General features: G+C 47.9%; 1 protein-coding gene across 3 annotated transcripts in view; it reads right to left on the bottom strand.

The window, feature by feature from the left end:
* Mobp (myelin associated oligodendrocyte basic protein) overlaps positions 1-9,299 on the bottom strand; it is a 32,446-nt gene extending 23,147 nt beyond the window's left edge. For 2 of the 3 annotated variants that reach the window (XR_009057022.1, XM_057768220.1), the window contains exons 1-2: positions 9,169-9,299; positions 4,931-5,008 (exon numbers count right to left, since the gene is read on the bottom strand). The gene's annotated coding sequence lies outside the window, so the exon portion shown is untranslated. The remainder of the gene's footprint in view (positions 1-4,930; positions 5,009-9,168) is intronic. The other variant, XR_009057020.1, reaches the window with a different exon arrangement.
* Between the last annotated feature and the right edge of the window lie 17,811 nt (positions 9,300-27,110).

The raw sequence follows: 27,110 nt of genomic DNA, 5'->3' as shown, positions 1-27,110 counted from the left end.
GAGAAAGAAAGAAGAAAGAAAGAAAGAAAGAAAGAAAGAAAGAAAGAAAGAAAGAAAGAAAGAAAGAAAGAAAGAAAGAAAGATGTGAGCTGGGCATGTACTTCATACCATGTGTTTGCTGTCATGGCTCAAACTAGGATCTTTGTCTGAGACATTTGTGGCGTCATGCTCACAGTCAAGAGAGCAGAGCAAACACATGGTATGAAGCACAAGCCGGGCACTGTTGAGCGCCGTGTGCACTTTCTTGGCCTAGTGATATCTTGCAAATGGGAGCTACAGAGAAGTCACCTGAGGGCAGAGAATTGGGGAAAGGGATGCCAGGACCCCAACCAAGGAAAACTGGGATAGATTAACTCTGACACGATATCATTCTAACACAGAAAAGAAGAAGAATAGGAAGAGAACAGCAAGAGAAGGAAGAAGACAAATCCTAAAGACTGCTTCGTGGATCAAGAAAAGTCACTTTACGGGAAGCAGGCACCCTCTGTGGGGACTCCCACATCAAGGCACCTTCAGGGCAACCTTTGCTTCTTTTCAACAAAAACATTATGGTACATGTAGATCATGCCCAGAGGTGTTCCTGTCCATTCCTTTCATCTTCAGACATACGCTCCATAGCCTTAACCTGAGTGTTCTTAAGAGGGTGTTCCTTAACTGAGCCATGCTCAGGAGTGAACGCCTTAATCCACAATGCTCATGATGTGTTCCTTAACTGAGCATGCTCAGGAGTGAACCCTTAATCCACAATGCTCATGATGTGTTCCTTAACTGAGCAAGCTCAGCAATGGGCCCTCCCTGTATGGATCTGAATAAATCCCCATGCTTCCTTTGTTTAAGAACAGCACGGCTTTGGCTGTGACTCCAGAACTCTCCTTGCCTGTGGCCGGTAAGAATCATCCTCCATTCTTTCGTGCCTCAGTTGTGCGAGATATGAACCTATCTCCTCAGTTACGTAATGAATTAAAGCTACAAGGTCAGAGGCGTACACATCAGTGTGTGTAATCAGAGGTGTACACGTCAGTGTGTGTGTAATCAGAGGTGTACACGTCAGTGTGTGTGTAATCAGAGGTGTACACGTCAGTGTGTGTGTAATCAGAGGTGTACACGTCAGTGTGTGTGTAATCAGAGGTGTACACGTCAGTGTGTGTGTAATCAGAGGTGTACACGTCAGTGTGTGTGTAATCAGAGGTGTACATGTCAGTGTGTGTGTAATCAGAGGTGTACATGTCAGTGTTTGTGGTCAGAGGACAATTTCCCAGAGTTGATTTTCTACCTCCAGCTTACCTGTGTCCCAGGAGCACCGGCAGGCTGCTAGGGTTGGCGACAAGCGCCTTCCCCTGCTAACCCATCTTCCTGGCTGGCCCAGCTGATGGTTATCTACAGATATGTGCGACTCTGTAGTACTCAGAGAAAATGCAATAACAGCAAGGAGATGTCAGCTCACATCTATCCTGACGACCCACAGGAAAGGAAGCAGCGACATCAGCAAAGGAGAGGAGGGTAGCCAATGAGACGTGCTGGGGCTGAGCACTGACTGCTGCTGATGCTCAGACTGTGAGCCTTGGGCTGTCAAAGAGCCCGTCTCCTTGCACAGAAGGAATGTGTGCACAGGCTCGTACCCACCTAGTGTCTCCGCTGTGGAAAAAGTAATCACAGGGCAGAATAAAACGTCAGCAGCTCCTAATGCTGGCTAATCTGCTCTCGGGCCAGAGGCAAATGCTTCCCTCTGAGTGTAGATTTACACTGTAAACACGGAGTAGGATGCCAGCACTGGCTGGATAACTATTAATTCATTGCCCTCTAGGGACGTTTTTCCATGTGCCCCCTTGATGATGAGTGTGTTACACATTAATACAGTGAAAACTGAACAGGGGACCACTGGTGAGAAACCAGCACCAGGTAATGGACAAGGCCGTACAAGCATTTATTTTGAATGAGGAGCCTTTCCGCAGGCAGCCACAAGATGCCAAAATCCAACGGGGATTTGGAGACTACGCAGAACATAACAGAATAAAAGGTTCCAGTTATCCTGGAGGGAGTCGCCCATTGGGAACACAAACAAAGCTGTGTTAAATGTCTCATTGTACGGCTTTGTTTTAGGTAACAAAGACAACAGAGTGCGGGCTGCTCCACAGACAGCTATCTCACAGGCCACGCAGACTCCACAGACAGCTATCTCACAGACCACGCAGACTCCACAGACAGCTATCTCACTGACCACGCAGACTCCACAGACAGCTATCTCACAGGCCACGCGGACTCCACAGACAGCTACCTCACAGGCCACGCGGACTCCACAGACAGCTACCTCACAGGCCACGCGGACTCCACAGACAGCTATCTCACAGGTCACGCGGACTCCACAGACAGCTATCTCACAGGCCACGCGGACTCCACAGACGGCTATCTCACAGGCCACGCAGACTCCACAGACGGCTATCTCACAGGCCACGCAGACTCCACAGACGGCTATCTCACAGGCCACGCAGACTCCACAAACAGCTACCTCACAGGCCACGCAGACTCCACAGACAGCTATCTCACAGGCCACGCAGACTCCACAGACAGCTATCTCACAGGCCATGAAGAATACTTCTTGATGAACAAAGCCTCTCTGCCACTTAGCAACTCTAAGAGGAGGAACACGTGGAACCCAAGATTGGCATCTCAAGCACATGGATAACACATGGGAGATTTTTAGGTGTGAACATTAGTTACTATAATGGAGCAAAATAAACATACAAGAGGTAGGCTAACCTAAAGGTTACATAAATAATACATCATTTTAAAGCTAAAATTATAGAATGTGTTATCATTTATGGACAGGGATATTTTAAGATTTATTTTTATGTGTATAAATGTTTTGTCTGTGTGTGTGTGTGCACGCGTGTATACTCCATGTGTGTGCAGTACCTGTGGAAGCCAGAAGAGGGGGGTCAGAGCCCTTAGAATCAGAATTATAGGTGGTTGTGGGTGCTGGGAACCAAACCCAGGTCCTCTGCAGGAGGAGCCAGTGCTCTGCACTGCTGAGCCATCTTGCTAGCCCTGGACACTGGACTGACTCTCCATTGGGATTTGAAGTGAACAGATCGTCAGATCCTGAGTTCATGGCTGAGTTAAAGACTCCAGCATGGGAGTCTGAAGGCACGCGTTGGGTGTGTCTCTTAGTTCAGAAAAGTATGGCTGGAGATAAAGTGTAGGAAGGTGACGACTAAAGCCACGCGGTGGCTACGTGTGGAAAGACGATGTGATGGCCACTCTTGGAACTGCCTAGGAGCCCACCCACAGGCGTGTTCAGCAGGGACCCAGCCTGAATGTGAGCAGCATCGTTCCCTGGACTGGCAGCTCAAAATTAATAAAAAGAGAGCAAGTTGAGCACCAAAAGACACCTCTGTCTGCTTCCCACTGCCACTGCGGTGTGACCAGCCGCCTCACGCTCCTGCCACCACACCTCCCCTGCCACGGTGGTCTGCACACCCAAACCATGAGCCGGAAGAACCTATTTTTCCTTAAGTTGCTTTTGACAATGTTGTCACGGCAGTGAGAAAAACAACTAATACAGGCTCTGCCTGAGCCGCGGGGACTCCGTGTTGTCCGGTGAGTGAAGAAGCGAATGGAAAAGGCTGGCGGGGGGGGGGGGGCGGGGGGGCGGGGGGGGTCATCTAAAGAGCACAGGAATTATGGTGACCACGGCAAGGGTTGTTCATTGGAGTGGTTGACATGAAAACCGAACCCGGCGGAGAAAATATAAGACCAATAGACGGAAAGCTGGAGAAGGAAGAGAACAGACGTGGTTCCTAGAGGGTGTAAGAGTCCCAGAGGCCTTTGCGGGAGGTGCTGGTGTCGGGTGACTGTGTATATGTTTAGTTGGTGAAGGAGAGGGGTGAGACTACGCAAATGTCTTTGTGGGAAACATCTACGGAGAAGAAGGTAAAACAATCAGAGAATGTTAATAATATCCCTGAGGTAAAACTTGGGGTGTGAGAATGCAGATACACAGGTAGGGGAAGGCCAAGTGCATGGCCTTTGTTAGAAAGAGAGAAAGGCAGAACAGGGACTCGGGGACTCGGGGATCAAAACTGTTTGAGAAGAGAGCACTGGATTTCAGTTCCCAGCACCCACACTGGGTGGCTCAGAACCTCCTGTGACCTCACTCGGGATCTGCTGCCCTCTTCTGGCCTCTGAGGGCACACTTCTTTAAAGAACTGAGAAAGGATAATGGGCTGGATAAAATTCTCATCCACTCATTTCCGTTTGTCCAATGAGACGGGAAGCCAGAGTATCAGCCTCAAAAAGGGAAAGGCTTGAGGATAAAGTGGGTAAAGGAGATTCTGGAGCGATGTGGGCAGCAAGCCAGCAGCAGCTCTCAGAGTCTAGAGGAAACCCTTGCCCACTCCCCGGCAGTGATTGCAGCCTGCTCCACTGTGCCCGCATCCAGCTGCTCTGAGTAGCCAGGAGGTGTACGTGAGGAGACAGTTTTCTGGGCTGAGCGCTGCCAGTGAACTTGCAAGACGGCCACGATAGAATTTAGAATCTATCAGGAATGGAAAGAAAAAAAAAAAAAACCCAGAAGCCAGAAAAGAGTGATTGATTGCCAGATGTACACACTCACAGACAGACAGAGCAGCGAGCACCATGCAGACTAGAAACACCTGGGGAGGATGATTGTGATGATATACGTAGCAGAATCGTTTGCAAGGAAGGGAACCTGTGAATGAGCTGGCTGTTTGCACAGCTTGTTGCTGTGGTGGTAAGGTACCGACAGGTCCACAGAGCAGCGAGGATGGATGAGACAGGGCGGATGATACACTGGTGTGCTGAGAAGGAGGAAGAGAACGCGCCTTTACTTAATCTCTTCCAGTTTTACATTCATCTGTGACATTCTGAATACCTGTATCATTTATGCGACAATTTAGATGCAGATCTTTACCTGTATTTTCATCCACATGCGTCTGGCGGCCAGGACTCTGTTCTCTGCGTCTTATTCTCATTTAGTTCTTCGTTGGCCCTAGGAATGAGGTGGTAGCACACACCGGTCAGTTAGTGTGCTGTGCTTGGCCACAATTCAGTCAAGTGTGAGCCCCACGCACGGAGGCTCGCTCTCCCGGTCCTAAAATGGATTGTAATGGGTCTAGACACTTCAAGTGTGTTTCACGTGGAGGCTCACTCTCCCAGTCCTAAGACGGATTATGATGGGTCTAGACACTGTCAAGTGTGTTCCATATGGAGCCTTGCTCTCCCAGTCCTAAAATGGATTGTGATGGATCTAGACACTTCAAGTGTGTTTCACGTGGAGGCTCACTCTCCAAGTCCTAAGATGGATTGTGATGGGTCTGTACACAACGCTGACCGAGAAAGGATATGGAAGTAAAATCTCAGGCTAATTTGTATATCATCTTATCCCTATGGGAAAAAAATGATACTCATCGTTAATTTAAGTAAAAAGCCTTAAGTGAGGGCTGGGAAGACAGCTCAGTGGGTAAGGCAGGCAGCTGCTGTACAGGTGTGAGTTTGGCCTGAAGCTTCTTCGTCAGGGAAGAACTCCCTGGAAGTGTTGAGGAAGTTCCTTTTTACATCTTACTGAGCCTTTTTCTCCTCTGCATGTATATCATTCAGATGCAATTCTTTCACTGTTACCACTAAAATGTAAAATCTGTGTTTGCACACACTCTGATCTCAGATACTAGCTCAGTGCTGGTCACGGGGGCTCCCAGCAAATATTTGTTCATTGAATGGGTGGATGAATGAATGGACGGAAAATAAAACAAGTCACAAGCTTTAAAAACAAAATGAAGGCAACAACAACAACAAAAAAGAATTCCTAAATGTAGACTTCCAGTTAATTCAGAATTCTTTAAATTAATTGTTCATATACTTTTTAATTATTTTCTGTGTGGCCACATGCATAGCATAGCCCCAGAATTCTTTAACTTCCCCTTGAGGACATCAAGCTTCAACACTAAGCTAAGTACACATCGATGGCTGGCTAACATCAGGTAAGCAATAGTACTGTTGAGTGCCAAGACTAATCCATGTGTGGCTACTGGGAACCCGGATGTCAATGAGAAGCTCCATGTGGTAACAGGTAAACTGAGACATAAAGAAAAACCACTTCTTCATCTCCTCAGCATAGGGAAGGCTCTGGAGTTCCCAGCTTACTCAAAGTATATGATTTCGTGGGTTATTCGCTTGTGAGACTGTGGTTGCCTCATGCAAGGACTAAACCTTCTTGAAGAAACAGGGACAATAGGGTGAAGTGAGGTAGTCTCCTTTTTCAGTGGACTTGGACCCTGGGAAGATTCAAAATGTAGGACTATAATGATAATAATAATAACAGCAACAACAATAATGATAATATAGAGGCCTGACACCTGGTTTTCACTTGTCCCTCAGGAGGCTAGTGCCTCCCTTGAGGCCCTGAAGTGCAGGTGCTGTCCCATGATTCCCTGTTCCAGGGTGGTGTCACCAGGTGTGATCACAGGGTGGCCTCTTTCTGTTCTCTCACCTAGGAGATGTGTGTATTTTCTACCTCACAGGTTTTGAGATTAAGAAGACCTGCATGCCTTAGAAACATCTTGAAGAAGTCTATGCTGGGGGTGGGTTCTGGAACACATGGGGATCCCTGACCTCGAGCCTGCTGAGCTCAGGGACACACAACTATGGCATTCACATATATCGAAGGGCAACCCAGCTGCAAACATTTGAGTATCTTGTGATTTCCACACAGAGATCTTGAAAATCCTAGTCACTCTTCAACAGAACTTCAAAGTTGACATGATCAGATTCCGTAGGTGCAACCAGCCGAGGCCCAGCCCAGCCCCGCAGAATTCTAGATCATCAGAAGCAGGTGCCATCCACAGACCCTGCCTCCTAAGCCCTCTGTAGCCTGAGCCTCAATTGTTTGGACTGAGAAAAAGGAGGGGGTTAACACCTTCATTGTCTACCGCTAAATAATTCACCATAGGAATATATAATCTGTCTGTCTGTCTGTCTGTCTGTCTGTCTGTCTGTGTGTTTTGAGTTGGGATCTTTAACCCAGACTGGTCTCCAGCTCCCCTTGTAGCTGAGGATGACCTTGAACGTCTGACCCTCCTGAGTGCTGGGATCACAGGTGTGTGCCACCATGCCTCTACAGTTTGTTTACCCAATGTCCGTGACTGAACCTGGGGCTCTGTGTGCGCTAGGCAGGTGCTGCTGACTGAGCTACATTCCCAGCCTCATGATCCTTTCAGCAAAATAAACTCGTCAAACTGCAGGTGACTCCTTAGCTATGGCAGTCACGGGACCTAATGCTGTGTTTTCCCAGGAAGGGTGGGATCTATGCTGGGCGGAAGTGCTGGAACCACGGGAGAAGGTGCCCCCACTGGTCAGGGACCTAGTCACAGAATTAGCCAATATCACCCTATTGGAATCTGTTTCCTGTTAGCGTCATTCAGACCGCAAGCTGAAGGACATTTGACAACAGCTTAGAAGCGGCCAGCATCTTAACTGGGCTCAGTGGGCACCAAACTCGCTGTGCAGGATCTGAGTTCAGATCCCCAGCACCCACATAACAGCCAGTCATGGGCTCTGTCATCTGTAACCTCAGCGCTGGGGTAGAGACAGGCAGACCCCTAGAGGTCTAGGAACAGGCTCCAGACTCAGTGAGAGAGACCCTGTCTCAAAAACTAAGGTGGAAAGGGATGGGTGAGATCACGTGACATTGACTTCTAACCTCTGCACAAGCACACGTCTGCACAGACATACAATCATAATACACACATACACCATCATCAACAACAACAAAAACAACAAACAAGACTGCCAGAGAATGGTTGCCCTGGCCACATTTGCAGGTTAAGGGAATCTGAAGAGACAAGACAGCCAGAAGCAGTGTGTGAGACTGGACTGGCTGCTAAAAGCACGGATGAACTGGGGCGGGGAACTCTAGATTATATAACAGATCAGCAAGCTCGCTGTTAGTTTCTGACATTAATGATGTGTGCACTTAGTCTCCATGGGGGCGGGGATAAGGTGCAGGTGTCTGACAGAAAGAGAACAGCCAGCAAATGCGGAGGGTGTTAGCATTTGCCTGAACTAGGCACAGCTGGAGTTCTTCAAAAGTCTGCAACTTTTCCGTAGATTTGAAGCAATTTTGAGATCCACTCACCAGCAACCCCCGGCATCCTAAATACTCTCCAAACAGCAGATCTTCACACCTGGCTACAGTCCATTTCCTGCCTGCCTGTTCTGTTCACAGGGCGTTCAAAACCTTTTCTCTGTTTTCTTCCTAATACCATAGCCGAGTTCATTGCTTTATTCCCCTGGCACAAATCTCTTTCCTTTTTCCTCAGCCAAAGACTGAAGGTTCCCATGATCCCGTGAGATTTTGTATGAGACAAAGCATCAGCATGGCTCCAGTTAGGGTGTGAATTTGGTCCTCACTGCTGCATCCCCCGCTTACAGATCCTGCTGTGTGTTTAAGGGAGAAGGAAAAGCAGCTCATAGTCCTCTTTTAACTCCGCCTGCTCCTTTTCAGATGTTTTTGTTGTCATATGTTCATTGTGCACAATCATGGGTCTTGTCACATTTTCACACATGTAATTATTTCAGTCACAGCCAGGTCTTGTCACCCTCCCCGTTCCCTTCCACTCCTGAAGGTCCACTCCCTCTTCCCACCTGACCTCCCCTTCTTCTTCCGTGGTTTTTGTCCCTGAAGAGGGGTAAAATCCAAGGAGTTTCATTGGGGCTCCCTACAGGAGCATGAGCAACTTACCAGTGCCAGCCAGATACATGACTAAGGACAGTGTCTCTCTTCCCTATTAACCATTAACTACAAAAGTCCTAGCGAGGAGTGGGGCCCCGTGAAAACTCATTTTTTAAATCATGACAACAAATAAAACAAGAAATGGGACCTGGGGGAGAAACCACCAGCACCGCTGATCTCTCTGCAACAGCAAAGATGACAAACAAGAAAATCCGAGCATCTTTCCCTGGGACAGCAAACCCAGATATTAGGAAGGATAGTTCTGAGGCGCCTCTGCCCAGGTCAGAGTAAATGGCTGTTCTTTCTCTCTTGGGCTACTCTGTTCTTTTTCCTTCTCCCATCCCCAGCTGCCATCATGGCTGGCTTCCCCTGAAACCCTTGGGGATGTGTGCCCTTGCCGCGTGAGCCTCCGGAATCCTTACCTGCAGGTAGCGGCTACTGCGTAAGAGAGAATCCCGTGGACACGCGGCCCTTGTGGAACTGGGCTACCTCAATACATGCAGAATATATAGGGAGAGATTGCGCGTCTGGGTTTTCATTACAGAGGTGTTTTTGATGGGTCCTCAGCCAAGTTGTACTTTACAACAAAAGCCACACAAAGGCTGCACAAAGGCCACACAGTTTTAAACAAAAGGCTAAAGAGAGACCAAACAAAAGCTAAAGAAAGTTGAAACAAAGAGCAAAACAGAGAGAAAACAAAGGCCCAACAAAGACAGGGACAAAGGCCAACAAAGAGTAAAAGAAAAATCTGAACAAAAGCTAAAGCCACATCACGCATGCCTGTGTGCACCCCGCATCCACCCTGCAACCCATGCTCACTCCAGCATCCCACCACACAGTTGACACCCACGCAAAGCCTCCCCTTCGCCAAGGCTCACTCCTCATCGCTCTACCCACAGCAGGTCACATGTGCCCATCCCTCCGGACCACACAGCTGCTCATCCCACAGAACGGCCATGAGCCCACTCTGCTGGAGCCATGGAGAGATATGCTCACATCTTTTCACAATGTCAAACTGCCTTAATGAAACGTTGTCACGCTTTATCGGTGCTGTTGGCTGCAATTTGCTGGGTAATCTTGACTTCCCTTGATAGCCGGCTACACAGCAAACATGGGGGTTTTTTAATGCCAAATTTAATGACCAGTATTAACTCTCAGCTCAAACACTACACATCACACTGTAAACTATGTATCTATGCAGGTTGTAGAATGACTCCCAAAGGGTTCAATCCAAAGAGGCCCCACTCTAGGGAAAGCTGAGAACAACAGAATTGTTATAGTGTATTTCAGTCTCCTTCCACAGCTAATAGAACTCTCTGAGCAAAAGGCAGTGGGGAGGGGGTGTGATTTTAGCTTAAATATCCAAGTCATAATCCATCAAGAGGGAAGTCAGGGCAGACACTCAAACAAGAACTTGAGGCAGAGATCATAAAAGGTTATTGCTTGTCCTAGGTTCATGCCCAGCTAGCTCTCTTACAGAGCACAGGGCCACCACAGTGGCTAGGCTCTCTCTCCTACAGCACTAATAATCGAGGGAATCCTCCACAGACATGTCCATAGACCAGTCTGATCTAGGTGGACCCCGGTTGAACCTCCCTTCTCAAGTGATTCTAGGCTGTGTCAAATCGCCAAAGTTATCTAAGACAAGGTGGTAGATACGCAGCAAGGAATTCAGGTGAAGAGCTTCCAGAGATCTGGAAAGTCAAGCTGCAGGGCAGAGCAGCTGACGCTTGGGACCATGGAGGTGAGGGTGAGTTGGAAGGATGGGTGGATAGATTGATGTTCAGATGATGGACAGGCAGATGGTGGCACTGGAGAACATATTGAGCTGAAACCCTGTGTATAAAGCCAGGGATGCCTCTCTCTCTCTCTCTCTCTCTCTCTCTCTCTCTCTCTCTCTCTCTCTCTCTCTGTGTGTGTGTGTGTAAGAGAATCTACAGAGAGAATCTACTCAGAGTTTAAAGACAGGAATTAGCGAGTGTGACTCTTGTTGTGACATGACCTGGACAAGCTGTGTTGTTCCAGGCAGCATGCTTACCGTGGCACGGGGCCATGTTGGGGGTCTGTGGTTTGTGTGCAGATCGGGCTATGCCCTGCCCTAAGTCATTCCACACTGTGTGAGACCCTGGTGGCTCCACTTTACCGGTGGTGTCTGGTTCGTCTAGACGCTAACTAGAACAAGGTAAGGTTACCATATGTGTGGCGACCAGAGACACATGTACCTCCCACATACACACAGAATAAATAAATAATATACTGGTGGTCTTATTGTTATCTTTAATTTTGCATTTATTTATTTTTGCTGTTTAGACAGAGTCTCATTACGTAGTGTTGGCTGCCTTGGAACGTGCCATATAGACCAGGCTAGCCTGGAACTCACAGAGATCCACCTGCCTCTGCCCCCTGAGTGCTGATGTTAAAGGTGTTCACCACCACACCCAGCTTGTAATTTAAATTTTTAAAGTTGTCTTATGATTTAAAGGGAGTCTACCACTGTACTGCCCTGATTGAGTCCTGTCTCATCAGGCGGAAACATATAAAAATACAGGCAACACTGATATATATGTTTTACTGTACAAACATGAAAAGCGAGCATTTTGTTTTATAAACAGCTCTTGGGACTTTGTAGTTATCGGGGGTAACAATGATAATGAACTGACTGTTCGGATCCCGGAGAAACAAGCGCAAGTCTCTCCTCATTTGCCCCCAGTCTTTGCTTCAGGCCTAAGTCTGACCCATCCACAGTTCTGACCTCGCCTAAAGGATCCCTGCCTCTTGGGTCTCTGACTTGGGTGGTAAATAGAGGACTCTGATGCCAGCTGGGCTGCCAGTCACTCACACAAAGCTCCTGTGTGTCCCCAAGCTCTATGCCCAGCATCACTATCTGCCTCCCCATCTTCTACGAGGGCCCAGTCACAATTGTTTCTGGGCAGCGATGACCGGTATGAGAGTGGACACCATGTTCCCTAAGCAAGGGATTGTATTTTGCTGTGTTAGAAGTCGCTTGACTTTATACCCAGTTCAGGGGTCGTCTTTATTCCCTACCACACTGGAGGAAAAACTGGGAGTGGAAGGCACCGTGCAAGGGTTCTAGCAACATGAAAGAGCCGGAGCAAGGCTATGCCTGAGCGACACCAGCTTGCTATGGAGATTCTGGCTGCCGGTGTCTGCTCTCTAGGGAGACCTCTGTGTTCTAACCTTGTGCTTACAAAGCAGTGAGCATCTGCTGGGTGTTTCCAGAGTGCCTAGAGGAGCTCCAATGTCCCCATGGGTAAAGATGCTTGGGACAAGTCTGACAAACTAAGTCAGCCGCACAGCCCACATAGTCAAGGGAAGAACTAGACCCCACAAACTGTCCTCTTACCTCTACACTGTATAGCATGGTGCACGGGGGGGGGGGGGGGCAAAGGAGGGAGAGAGAGAGGTGGGGGACAGAGCACACACACACAAAGAGAGACATACACATACACAGACAAACACAGAGACACAAAGAGACACAGACAACACAGACTACATAGCACACACACACACAGATGTGCAACAGATTAGACTTGGGAGCAGTTGGGAGCAGGATGAGGAGGATTAGCAGGCAGGGGGAGGAGGAGAAGAGAAGGCAATTGGGGAGTAGAATCACACAGTACATTGTATACAGGTAAGAACAGTCAAAATAGAAATTGAAATTGAGGTCCTCTACTGTGCTACCGCACACTGTGAAGTGTGCTGGGCCACCAAACTCCTACAAGCAGATTTTCCCCAGGAAAGCAGGGAAATTGCCCGTGCTCACACGGAGGACCTCTGATTTATGGCCCTTACTCATGCATGTTTGGACTGTGTAGTTGACACAACTAATACTCACCTAAGAAGGGAATTTTAACTGAGGGACTGCCCAGATCACTTGACCTGTGTGCTTGTGTGTGTGTGGTGATTGTCTGAACTGCTAACTGACCCAGCCTTTGCGGACAGCTCCAGGTCCTGGGCTGCATAATCACGGGGGATCTGGCTGAAAGTGAGCAAACACGCCACAGGCAACACGGGTGCACCCGTTCCTCTGAGCTGACTGTAGATTCGGTGTGGCAAACTGTCTCCTGCATCTGTGATTTCCCTAGGTATGGGACAGTAACCAGAAAGAGGAAAGCCCTTTCACCCCGTGTGGCTTTTACTCTTTTGTTGTTGTTTTGTTTGTTTTTTAATCGTGGCCACAAAAATCAGACTTGAAATTCCTCCTGCCTCAGCTGTGATTACAGGCTTGTGCCACCAAGTTCACCAGAAAGACTTCATTCCAGCTAGGAAGGTTTGTGCTGGCAACCACTGTGCTGCGCTGCCCCCTGGTGGCCACGCTGAGTCAGTATCAACAACTGAAGGGCTACTCCGTTCCAGCGGCTCTTCCTGGATTGACCCTGCAGCTTCCTTATGGCCTTGGAAGGCTGTGGCATTAACCAATACAGTTGCCAGACCCTACCAGGTCCACAGCAGGTGACTGCCACGCTGACAGAGATAAGAAACTATCAAGAATCTGGGTCAAGTCCATTTACGTTCCTGTTCCCTGTGTCCCTTCCAGTTCACTGACTGTCCAAGAGTTTTCTTAAGTGACAGAATTGTTCCTAGTCACTGCATCCAAGTACCCAGGATGAGCTGGGCATGGTGATGCTCACCTACCGTCCCGGTATGCTGGGGGCAGAGCCAGGAGGTCTCAGTGAGTTCAGGGCCAGCCTGATCTGCATAGAAGTTCCTGGCCATCCAGGGCTACGTAATGAGACCCTGTGTCAAAAACAAAACAACAAAGCCGGACAGTGGTGGTGCACACCTTTAATCCCAGCACTCAGTGTTAAATTGGGAGCTTAGGCCCCAGCCTCTTGCATCTATCCTAGCCCCCTGACCCTGAGAGTTAGCACTCTGGACTCCAAATCCCAGTAGGCCAGGTCCTGACCCCTCCCTGGGGGGGGCGGGGGCTCAGGACCACTCCCACAGAATATTTAAGTGAACTCCCAAAAGAGGAACATGTGGTCTTTTCTTCCTCCCGGTGGACAGAATATTTAAGTGAACTCTCAAAAGAGGAACACGTGGTTTCCTTTTCTCCCTCCCAGTGGTTTACGCGGCTTTCTGCTTCCCCCTTGGGGCCACCCAAGAGCGCAGAACTCCCATTAAACCTGGATATCTCTTAATTTGGCTTGTTTTGATTTGGTTTGATTGGGATTATGCATCAGTGGAGAGCTCACATTAGGAAATATTCCTAACACTTGGGAGGCAGAGGAAGGCAGGTCTCTATGAATTCAAGACCAGCCTACTCTACAGAGCAAGTTCCAGGATGGGCTCCAAAGCCTCAGAGAAACTCTGTCTCAAAAAAATAAAAAATAAATAAATAAAATAAAATAAAATAACCCCCAGGATGGCTGGGGATGTAACTTTTGGTACAGTGGTTACCTCCCATAAACAAGCTCTGAATAAAGCCCAGCAGGGTTGATGTTGTGTGATTTTTTTCCCTTGGGAGACAGAAACAAGCACTTTTCACTTAGATAAGGCACTAACAACAGAGAAAACAATTCCTCCCAAGTCTAGTCTGGCGAATGAGTTTCTGAGCATTACTTACAAAAGTATAGTTAAGGGGTTCCAGGAGCATGGATGACCCCATGGCAGCTGAATCATTCATCAGAGCAACAACACACAAAATCTGTACCTCTGAAGCTCCCAGCACAATGGCAGACAGCTCAGCCTGTCTGAGAGTATCCGTCCAGCAATCATGACTGACTGTATAACCTCAGTGGAGGGTGCTCATGAATCTTTTAAATTTCAGGAACCTCCTGAGACTTGTGTGTTTATTTCCTGGGTCTTAAGGAAGCTTCCTCTCCAGCCAGGAGCAATGCAGAAAACATACAGTTTCATACAATGGAACACGTGTCACGCCCTTGACCTTGTTATTCAGACTGGACCTTTCACTGGTGCTTCCATATTTCCTGTGTTGATTGATGTATCTTTCTGGTCCAGGTCTCCAGACTGGTTGGTTGGCTTTTTAAGTGGTGGATAATCACCAAGGTACACTTGCTCTTGGGAGGAAAAACAGCACAAGGGTGTCAGCCCCCTCCACCTAGGTAGTTCCAGAGACTAAAGTCACCCTCCCTGTAGGTTTGAACTTATTTTTAATGAGGTGTGTGCATGTGCATGTAAGCAGAGACTGCTTGTTCGTTTCCTGGCTGCTCAGACCCAAATAATCACACAGAAACTATATTAATTACAGCACTGTTTGGCCAATGATTCAGGCATATTTGTAGCTAGCTCTTATATCTTGAATTAACTCATTTTATTTATTTATGTATCACCATGAGGCTGAGGCTTACCTGGTAAGGTTCTGGATGGTGTCTTTCTATTTTGGCAACTATATGATGCCTCCTTGACTCTACCTGCTCTCTCTATATAAATCTGTTCAGATTTTTTTGCTCTGCTAAGCCATTGGCCAAAACAGTTTCTTTATTAGCCAATGGTAATTAAACATATTCACAGAATACAGAGGGAATCCCACACCATGCGCGTGCTTACATCTGTGCACGTGAGTTTCCCATTTACTGTGAAGATCTCTTTATGGTTAATTTTGTTTTTATGTGTGAACACTTTGCTTATGTGGGTTCATGTGTGCACCAAGTGTGTGCAGGTGCCTGAGGAGGCCAGAAGTGGACACTAGATCACCAGAAGCTGGAGTTTCAGATGGGTGTTAGCAGCCAGACATACATGCTGGAAACCAAACCCAGGCCCTCTGACTCCAAGAGATCAAGTGTCCTCTTCTGGCCTCTGGGCTTTGTTCACACACACATGGATGCACACACACATGTGTGCATGCACACACACACCTATCCTTTTTTAAAAAAATCTAGACAGGCATGATGGCACACACCTTTAATACCAGTATGTGGGAGGCAGAGGCAGGTGGATCTCTGAGTTTGAGGCCAGCTTGGTCTATAGAGCAAGTTCCAGGACAGTCAGGGCTACACAGAGAAACCCTGTCTCAAAAAAAAAAAATCCAGACACAGTGGTCCACACTTGTAATCCTAGCACTGGGGAGGTAGAACAGGAGGATCCCTAGAGATTGTCAGTCTAGCTAACCTATTTGAGAAATCTGGACCACCTAGAACAGTGGTTCTCAACCTCCCTAATGCTGCAGCCCTTTAATACAGTTCCTCATGTTGTGATGACCCCCATCCTTAAAACTGTTTCCATTGCTACTTCGTAACTGTAATTTTGCTATTGTTATGAATCATAACATAGATATCTGTGTTTTTTGATGGTCTTTGGCTACCTTGTGAGAGGATGGTTTAGCCCCCAAAGGAATTTTGAACAACAAATCAAACTGTTGAGAACCACTGACCTAGAGACAGTGGTTGGCACCAGAGCAATGACACTTGGGGTTGTCCTACACACACACACACACACACACACACACACACACAATCAGTTTATATAACTTTTAAGCCAGTGGGGTGGCAAACACCTCTCATCCTATCACTGGGGAAGCAGAGGCAGATGGATCTCTTTGAGTTCAAGGTCAGCCTGGTCTACAAAGTGCTGTGGGTTCCAGGCCAGCCAGAAACACACAGTGAAAGTCATTTTTAAAGAAAGAAAGGAAAGGGAGGGAGGGAGGGAGGGAGGGAGGGAGGGAGGGAGGGAGGGAAGGAAGGAAGGAAGGAAGGAAGGAAGGAAGGAAGGAAGGAAGGAAGGAAGGAAGGAAAACACATACTTTTTAAACTAAGTGGTAAAGAAATATCACAAATACTGGTAGTTTGAATGTAACTCTCCCCCCCCCCATCTCACAGAGAGTGGCACTATTAGGAGCTGTGGCTTTGTTGGAGTGGGTGTGGCCTTGCTGGAGGAAGTGATCACTGTGGCAGCGGGCTTTGAGGTTTCCTGTGCTCAGGATACTGCCCAGTGTACCAGTCAACTTCCTGTTGCCTGTAAGATGTGGGGCTCTCACCCACCACCATGTCTGCCTGCCTGCCACCATTGCTCTCCACATTATGATGATAACGGACTGAACCTCTGAAACTGTAAGCAAGGCCACCCCATTAAATCTTTTCCTTGATAAGAGTTGCCATGGTTATGGTGTCTCTTCACAGCAATAGAAACCCTAACTAAGACCCCCTCAAAAAAAGCTGCTATGCAATTGAATTAAAGAGAAAGGGGGCAAATGATGCAGCATGTTGGGGCAGCTCAACCCCCATCCTCAGGAGACTGAAACAAGAGGTCTTCAAGTTCAAGGCCAGCTTGAGCTACATAGGAAATTCCAGACTAGCATAATCTGAACAGTGAGGTCCAGGGCAGTGTGGGCTGCAGTGTGAGACTCTATCTGAATGAGAACATAATTTGAAAATTTATGTTAAAAATTTATTATGTATAAATTTATATTATATATTTTTTAAATTTTATTATATGCAAACTTAAAATAGATCATATATATTTCAAATTATAGCATATATATTTTAAATTTTCAAGTTGTTATTATTATTCACATAGGGTCTCTTTGGGGCCTGAGATAGTTGGCTAAGAGCACTGGTTGCTCTTGCAGAAGACCCAGGTTTGGTTCCTAGCACTCACATGGAAGCCCACAATGATTCTATAACTCCAAATCCAGGAGATCCAACATCTCTCTGCCCTCCGCTGGCACTAGGCATGCGTGTGGTACACATAATACATGAAGGCAAAATACTTACATAAAACAAAATAAATATTCAATTATAATATGTAATTGAAAGATTTTAAGTGCCACCTGTAGTGTGAATTCGAATTGGTCTTAATAATAAAAAACAGAGTCAGATGTTAGGGGGTGAACGCTGAAAGAGGAGCAGTGCGGCCAGACACTGGTTCTCACCTGTATGGAATCCTCAGACTGAATGGGTGTCCTGTCTCTGCAGTCCTCAGACTGAATGCCCTGAGCTCCTGTCTCCTCCCGCCTTATATTCCTTTCTCTGCCCAGCCATATTCCTTCCTGTCTCCACCTCCCCGTGCTGAGATTAAAGGCCTGTGATTCCCAAGTGCTGGGATATAAGGTGTGAACCACCACCACCCTGCTCTGTTTCTCTTTGAGACTGGATCAGTCTACTACCGGGTGGCCATGAACTCACAGAGATCCGTCTGCCTCTGCCTCCCGAATGCTGGGATCAAAGGTGTGTGCCATCACTGCCTGGGCTCTGTGGCTAAGTAGTGGTTTAGCTTCACACTCTGATCCTCAGGCAAGTTTTGCTTTTACAGCACAAACAAAATATCTCCACAGCCACCTATTATTTTGTGAAACTAACATATTCAGAAAGAGTTCCATATTATTTTGTTCGCATATATATTATTTTGTTCACATATATGTATGTATGTATATATATTTATTTATTTATTTATAGAGTTCACCTATTATTTTGTGAAACTAACTGACATATTCAGAGAGAGTTCTGGTCTTTGCACTGGCTCCAAAGGTCATCTCTAGGCTTGTGGCATTCCTGTCTTGCCTATCAATGACTGTTGACCTTCAAGGTGACTTGAGCCAATTCACCTAATGACAGGAGGCTACACAATGTCCATACCCAGAGAAACAGGAGATAAACATCATGAATGTGCCCCTCAATCACAGGTCCGGCAGGCACCAACAGGACTCCAGATGCCAAGGTTAAGGTGCAGCTGGGTGACGCTCTAGAGATATGATGGTCACTCACACCCTGCTGGGTGATGCTCTAGAGATATGATGGTCACTCACACCCTGCTGGGTGATGCTCTAGAGATATGGTGGTCACTTCACACCCTGCTGGGTGACTCTCTATAGATATGATGATCACTCACACCCTGCTGGGTGACACTCTAGAGATATGATGGTCACTCATACCCTACTGGGTGACTCTCTATAGATATGGTGGTCACTTCACACCCTGCTGGGTGACGCTCTAGAGATATGATGGTCACTTCACACCCTGATGGTGATGTTCTTATGATGGTCACTTCACACCCTGCTGGGTGACGCTCTAGAGATATGATGATCACTCACACCCTGCTGGGTGACGCTCTAGAGATATGATGGTCACTCACACCCTGCTGGGTGACTCTCTATAGATATGGTGGTCACTTCACACCCTGATGGTGATGTTCTATGATGGTCACTTCACACCCTGCTGGGTGACTCTCTATAGATATGATGATCACTCACACCCTGCTGGGTGACACTCTAGAGATATGATGGTCACTTCACACCCTGCTGCAGACAGCAGGTGCTGAGTCTGCTGCTGGCCTAGACTGGCTGGAGTCTTAACTCCTCTGATCGCCCCACAGAGCTTCTCAGGGAACGATCAAATCTGAAAGTGGCCACAAGCACCCCCTTAAATTTGCATTTGGTGTCAAGAATGAAGCTGATAAAATAAAAAATAATACAGAGAAAGTAAATTTTTAATAAAATTTTGTTTTATTAAAAATGAACTAAAGGTGCTACTTGAACTACTTAAATTGATGTAAAGAAATATTAACGTTCGTGCCTCAAAGCCACACCAATTTCTAAGGCGTAAATTTTAAGGCCGCTTCTTCATTGTATGCATCCTACATCTGGAAGCCTGCTTCTTCCTCAGAGACACTTCTGAAGATGTGAATGGTGTTCCCAGGCGCAGGGCCCTTAGAGGAGGCACCCCTAGTGCGACTCACCCTCCCTCCTTCCTGGGTCCTCTGGCCACCTCCTGTCCTCCCCTTGTCTGGCCTTGTTTCCTTGGTCCCCACAACAGCCATAGCTTCCTGCTGGCCTCCTTGCAGCTTCTGCCTCCCCTTTCCTCCCAGCTGTATGTCAGCGCCTCAGTTCGGCTCCAGATCCCTTCCTAGATTCCCCAATTCCTTCCTGGGATTTACACGGTGTTGCCCTCAGTCAATGGGTTCCTTGCCCAACCCAGGCTCTTCACTGGTCACTACACACCCTGAACTCCAGGAAGGTTTTTGGGCCCATGCGCCAGACCAGCCTCATAGGCTAAGATCCAGTTGGCACCTTGTGGAGAGGGGGCACAGTTGAGGACCTGGGGTGGCGGGGTGGGGGGCTGCTGGAGAGAAGCCCCGGGGTCCTTGAAGTCAACGAGGGGCCACAACGGACTGCTTTGTAAAGTGCTGCATTTACTAGGGGACACTAGGGACAGTTGGAGTCAGGCTGGGGTCTGAGTTGTCTGTAGGCTGTTGGAGACTGGTTGGTGACCGTTGGGAACGAAGGGGGTGTGGCTAAGAACTGACTTCCAGCCCTTGGGGACAAGTGGAGGGTGTTTGGATCCTCCACTGTCAGAAACTCACCGGTGACAGTTGAGGCTGTTGAGGGTTGGCAGGTGACCATTAGAGACAGGTTAGGAGCAGTTAGGACCGATCTGGAGACATTGGGAGCTGGCTGGGTTTGGGGCCAGTAGGAATGCGTGGAACCCGGAGGGAGGCCAAGCGGCTGCCTTGGTTGGATCATCCAGGACCACTGAAGCTAGAAGGTGGGAGCCAGGGAGCAGGCACAGTGGAGACAGACACCCAACAAAGAGTCCTGCCCGGGTGGCCTCTACCCGACCTGGAACCTCGTGGGTTGAGGAAGAATCCAAATTCTCACCCAACTGGGGAGCCTGGGCTGATGGGTGAGAGCATCCAGGGCACAGAGAGGCAGGCCTGGAACCCAGCAAAGCCTGACCTGCGTGGGGCTCGGCTGGTCTCCAAGTCCCGGAGCTCGCCTGCGCAGATTCAGGAGGCCCCTGCGAGCGGGCTGCCGCATTCACAGGAGAAGCATGGGGTCTTCGGTTGGACCGAGTCTCCTGTCGTACTGTGGATGTTTCCGGACCTGTGTGCGCACAGGCTACAGTATTAGAGGTCGTGGACCGGGCCGGATCACCTCTGACTTGTTTGGACACCAGCGAGTGGCGGCGATTCAGGTAGCTTGGGTCAGCTGTGCACCTTGTTCCCCAGTCCAGGCCTAAGCCAGTGCTGCTCTGTGTCAGGGATGTGTGTACACGAGTTTCAGCTAAGCGTGTGGGTGTGTGTACGTGTTTGTGTGTACACTAAGCATATGTGCTAGCGCTGGCTGAGGCAAGTAGGCAGCGTCAGATTCCCTGGAGCTGGAGCTACGGTGGGATGTGGGTGCTGGGTATTGAATCATGGCCTCTGTAAGAGCAGCAAGTGCTCTTAACCACTGAGCCATCTCCCCAGCCCCAGAAACCTCCCTTTCATCACATGGCCGTGCCTTTCAGAATGCTGCTTTTGTTCCCTAGATTGCAGAGCGGCTCGTGATCTTCTGTGTCTACACTCTTGGGTGGACTCTCAGATCCTGATGCAGGGCTTGACTCGAACCCCCACCCCCCAAAACACCAGAGGCGCCATCAGCAGCCACACAGTTCCCAACCAAGCTGCCTTCTGCCTCCAGCCCTGTAGCCCACCCCAGGACAGCTAAGCCCGAAGGAAGTTTGAGCTAAGAGTTGATGTCAGAAAGATCCTTGACACCCATTTGAGGCACAAACCTGTTTCCAATCTCTTCTCTTCCTCCCCACCCTGTCTTCCCTCACCTGAGCATACTGTAAGGATGGAGGCTGGAGGAGGCCTCAGGAGATTTCTAAAGAAGCCGTCCAACTTTTAAGAGGAATTTTATTTAAAAAAAAAAAAATGTATTGTGGGGTACATGTGAGGAGGCCAGAGGGCAGCTTGCAGGGATCCAGTCTCTCCTCCCACCACGCATACACTCCTGAGGACGGTACTCAGGATTCCAGGCTCAAGGACGAGTGGCTGAGCCATCTGACCATCCCGGTTAACACTTTTGTAAACATGGATCCCTCTTTAAGAGTCACTCTTTGGGAGAGCGTGAGAGACTCTTGCTTTGTTCCCCCCCACACACTCTTCGCCCCTCTTTCCCACCTGCAGGCATCGCTCCAGGCCTTTGCCCTAAGATGGCCATGGGAGCCTGGAGGCCGGCAGGATCAGAGGACCAACCTTCTCTCTGACCCTCACTGCCCAGGACCACAGCTGCAGAAGGAAGGCGGTGAGAAGCGGCCCTCCCATGGTCTGACTGCAGGAAGGAATGCGATGGGTCATCAAGCTTCCATGAGTTCCGTGCCCACAGTGCTGCTACTGGCTTGCTTTCTGCATGGGGAAGACCCAGAACTCATGGCCAAAAGAGAATAAATCCAGGCCCCTCAGCACCCTTTGCCTGCTGCCCCCTTTCTTCAGAAAGTGAACTCCTAGGGAAGGGACTCAGCCTGCAGCTCCCTGCCCTTCCTCTCCCAATCCTGGTGAAGGGTGTGTGAGCAGAAACCCACCAGTTCCGTGTTTATCAGCTCATGAGAACCAAGCTATTTCATTCTGCCAATTTTTAATCTTTGCCTAGCAATGACTTGGGCTTTAAGATTTCCTGACATTTGAAGTCTCTCTGCTCCATTTTTATGGGACCATCACCCACAAACAGACAATTTTTATATTTTACCCAACAGCCCCAAGCTCGAAGGTGCATCAGGAGGAAGTGGGCTTGGGGGATAGGTGCTGCTGTGTCTGAGAAGTAAGGAGAAGGCTGGCGGCCCTGTTTGCCCAGCCAAATGCACCCTGTGGCTGACATGTTAAAGTGATGGCCTTTCTCCTTGAACCTCAGGTAGATCCCAGGGCAGAAGCTGTGAAGGGCCCAGGGTCAGACTCAGCAGTAGCTTTTCTTTGTTCTCTAGCTTTTTATACATTTTTCAATTTCCCAAGTGTTGTTCACTGTTCAGTTACAGCACTGTGTTAGACAGCCATTGCTGTTTGCCTAATTGAAATACAAAACCCGGGAAAACCTGGCTAGGCAATGTGTTTGCTTCCTGTCAGTGAGGTTTGCAGTTGGTTGAAGTCAGTTTGTCCTCCATTCATTCTGGTCCTTTGCACTAGATGGCCATTACATTCTACCCAGATGTCAGCTGCCCTGCTTGAGGGAGTCTGAGGTCTGCCCTGGGCTGGAAAGTGAAGGCAGGAAGAACTGCCCCAGGAGCTCCCTTCCTGCCCCAGGAGCTCCCTTCCAGCCCCAGGAACTCCATTCCTGCCCCAGGAGCTCCCTTCCCGCCCTGGGAACTCCCTCCCTTTCCCAGGGGCTCCCTTCCTGCCCTGGGAACTCCCTCCCCGCCCCACTGAAGTCAGCTTTCCTCCAGAAAAGACTATTTCTTCCCCACTGCCTCCTGCCCATCATTTTCCCATTCCCCCTGAGTTTTTTTAAGATTTACTTATGCCTTCATGTATTTCATGTATATGAGTTCTCTGTCTTCATGTACACCCAAAGACAGAATCTGATCCTGGTGTGGGAGGTTCTTCTGTTCATGCCTTGCTTTCATTGGTTAATGATTAAAGAAACTGCTTTGGGTCTGATAGGGCAGAACTTAGGTAGGTGGAGAAGACAGAACTGAATGCTGGGAGGAAGAAAGCAGAGTCAGGAATCTGCCTCAGACAGATATTGATTATAATCATGCCAGTAAACCACAGTAAACCACAGCCACATGGTGATACACAGGTTAATGGAGATGAGTTAAACTAATATGTAAGAGTTAGCCAATAAGAAGTTAAAGCTAATGGCCAAGCAGTAATTTAATTAATACAGTTTCTATGTGGTTATTTCGGGGCTAAGCATGCCAGATGGCCAGGAAAAACAAGCAGGCCCTCTTCCCTTGCAACATGATCCTATTAGAGATGATTGTGAGTCACCATGTTGTTGCTAGGAATTGAACTCAGGACCTCTGGAAGAGCAGTCGAGTGCTCTTAACCTCTGAGCATCCCCCACCCCCAGAGTTCTTGTTATATGCTCCCTGTTGGGAATATTATGTTAACGTATGTTACTTTTTTAAAAAAAAAACTCTGTGATGTTGTGATTCTTTGTCTAGAACACCTGATGCTCTAATAGGTCTGAACGACCAATGGTGAGGCAGGAGAAAGGACAGGTGTAGCTGGCAAGCAGAGAGAATACATAGAAGAAGAAAACTGGGAGAAGAGGTTCAGAATAGTCTGAGGAGGAGGAGGACATCAAGGGCAGCCATCCAGCTGCATAGCAATCCACAGCATAAGAGTAAGATTTACAGGAGAAAGAGAAAGGGAAAAACACAGAGGCCAAAGGGTAGACAGGACAAGTTAAGAAAAGCAGGCAAGCCGGGTGGTGGTGGCGGCGTACGCCTTTAATCCCAGCACTCGGGAGGCAGAGGCAGGCGGATCTCTGTGAGTTCGAGACCAGCCTGGTCTACAAGAGCTAGTTCCAGGACAGGCTCCAAAACCACAGAGAAAGCCTGTCTCGAAAAACCAAAAAAAAAAAAAAAAAGAAAAGAAAAGCAGGCAAGAAACAAGCCAAGCTAAGGCTGCACATTTACAAATACAAATGAGACACCGCATGTGATTCATCTGGGAGCTGGGTGGCGGGCCCCCAAAAAGAGTCCAAAGAGCATAACATCATACTGCAGCTCTGAATAGGAGCAGCTTGGCCATTCTGTCACAATCTACTAGCTAAGTCTTAGGAATATGGGTGAACAGAAATTCCTACACTCTTGTGGAATATTTGTACACTGTGTGAAGGTGTGTGTGATACAGAGCTGAATGGCGAATAGCGAGGCAGAAGATCTAGGCAAGATTTCCAGGGACAGAGAGGACTCTGGGAAGAAGAAAGGTGGAGAATTAGGAGATGGAGGGCAAGTAGGATGTGCAAAAGAACCATCATGAATCACGTGGCAGAACGTAGATTAGTATAAATGGGTTAAGTTATAAAACTAGTTAGAAACAAACCTAGGCTATAGGCCAAGCTTTTATAATTAATATGATGTGTTTCTGTGTGTGTTGCTTTTATTGGTTGATGAATAAAGCTGATTTGGTCAATGGCTTGGCAGAGTAAAGCCAGGAGGGAAATCCAAACAGATAGAGTAGGTGGAGTCAGGAAGACGCCAATCAGTTGACAAAGGAGACAGCTGGTAGGTCAGAGCCTTGTGGTTGATATATAAATCAATAAAATGGGTTAATTTAAGGTATAAGTGCTAGCTAAGAAAATGCCTGAACTATTGGCCAAACAGTGTTGTAAATTAATATAGTTTCTGTGTGATTATTCGAGTTTGGGCAACTGGGAAACAAATGAGCAGTCTCCTGTTTACATTAATCAGAAGTCTCCGTGTCATTATTTGGGAGCTGATGGGACAGAGAAAGACTTGTTACATTTGAAGTCCAAAGCATGGCATGTAAAATCCACATAGAGCCTGAGAAAGCTGGGGGAAAAGTTTCCTAGTAGGTGCGGGGCTTGCAGCCTACCCAGGTGTGGCTACCAAGCACTCAAACAGGTTTATGAGCAACAGGCAGTGCACTACTCGGTGATAGGAAACGAGGTACAAGTGGCTACTGGAGCTGGAGCAGACAGCACGCCAGGGCACAGACACGAGGTCCTCTCACCCACCCGAAGGGGCGGAGCCAGTCAGCAGGCCATGTGCTAAACAGAGTCATGCAGCAACCACATGGTGCTCACAACCATTTGTAATGAGATCTGGTGCCCTCTTCTGGCCTGCAGGCATATGTGCAGACAGACCACTATATATAATAAATATATAAATCTTAAAAAAAAAGTTTGTTTCCAGGAAAAAAAAAGCGCCCAGACACCAATGAAGACAAGTAGCCCAGGTGACCCAGCCTCTCAGATGCCTCTGCTGCAGCTTCCTCAAAATCCTGCATCCAGAACAACTTCAAAGCCGCAAGCTGAAATGGTCCAGCCTCACAGACTACTCCACCCAGACTTCAGATAAGCTCTACACTTTCCCATCACAGAGCCTAAACAAAAAAATAATAGCTCTCCCAGGGCTTGACCGGTAAGTGGTGGAGAAGGAAGCTGGTGCTGGGCGTGGCCTACAAGGTCAGTCTGGTTAGGCCTGCTTTTCAGTTCCCGATAGAAGCACCTTGCTTGCTTCTTCTAAGTGTGGTGTGTTAAACAAACGGCACTTGCCATTCATTCATCTGATAGAACAGAAGCAGACAATAAAAGACTCAGATCCCTGATCATGGGCAGTGGTCAGGCAGAACCTGGAAACTGCCAAGCTTTAATGTCTTAAAATGCCCGGTGTTTCAATGCCATTAAGCACAAAGATGCGCCTTTCACACGTTTATAACAAAACTGTAAATTGTTGAGTTAGGAAGCTAGGTAAGCTATTCGTAGCCACTTACTAGCTCGTTCTAAAAGCTATAACCTCATGGAGAAATGCTTGTTGTGAACTGAGGGCAGCAGCTGGTTGGCAATGTGTCGGATAGGAAAATAGCTGCTCTGCTGAGGACATTGCCCGCTGAAGTTCATGGCTACGACAGTGGTGGTAATACAGGCACCCACACTGCGTTTCTCAGCAGAGAACGTCTCTAGGACTTTCCCACCCCAGCCCCTTCTTGTGCTCATAAAGAATTTGACAGGAATGACTCGCCTCTGTGACTGAAGGCATCTACTGACATAGCTCGAGACAGGACAGTGAGTACACTAAAAAAAACTTGCTGTCTGAGCCAGCAATTAGTACTGCTTCCTGTCTATTAAGCAGGGATGAGGCTGTGGACTGGGGACACCAGTTCTTGTGTGGCTCTCTCAACTGCTTAGGCTTCCTTCCTGACAGAAAACGGTGTTAAGAAATGTCCCAGGTCCAGACCAAGGACAGCATCTTTATAGTCTCCTTAAAAGCCACATTGTAAGCCGGGTGGTGGTGGCGCACGCCTTTAATCCCAGCACTTGGGAGGCAGAGGCAGGCGGATCTCTGTGAGTTCGAGACCACCCTGGTCTACAGAGCTATTTCCAGGACAGGCTCCAAAACCAGAGAAACCCTGTCTCGAAAACCCAAAAAATAAATAAATAAATAAAAATAAAAAAAAAAAGCCACATTGTAGCACATCCACCACCCTATTAGTATAGAGAACTAGGCTACAGTCATAAAAGGGAGGGAACAGAGTCCTCCTCGGTGTAGCAGCACTGTCAGGAGGGTAGACAGGCGAGCAGGATGTGAGCCTTCCTTCCTCATATACTAAAGTGAACATTTAAACACTGTCTTTATTATATAGTGTTTCACCTGCTTCTATGCCTGCAGGCCAGAAGAGGGAATCGAATATTATTATAGATGCTTTTTGAGCCACCTTGTGGTTGCTGGGAATTGAACTCAGGACCTCTGAAAGAGCAGCCAGTGCTCTAACCTGAGCCATCTCTCCAGCCCTAAATACTTTGTCTTTGGTACACTGATTTCTCTTCAGACTGCACCATCCTGCCTTTTTGTCTCCATGTATCCTTATCTCTACTACTAAAAAAATTCTCTATTCTTGGCCTAAACCTAAATTAACATTTTGTTAAGTATATACATTTCAGGGACTGGAGAGGACAAAGGTTCGATTCCCAGCTCCCACAAGACAGCTAGCTCTTTAACTG

This window comes from Chionomys nivalis, chromosome 4 (genome assembly GCF_950005125.1).
Source record: "Chionomys nivalis chromosome 4, mChiNiv1.1, whole genome shotgun sequence".
In the NCBI taxonomy this organism is placed as follows: domain Eukaryota; kingdom Metazoa; phylum Chordata; class Mammalia; order Rodentia; family Cricetidae; genus Chionomys; species Chionomys nivalis.
This window is presented reverse-complemented; position numbering and strand designations above follow the sequence as displayed.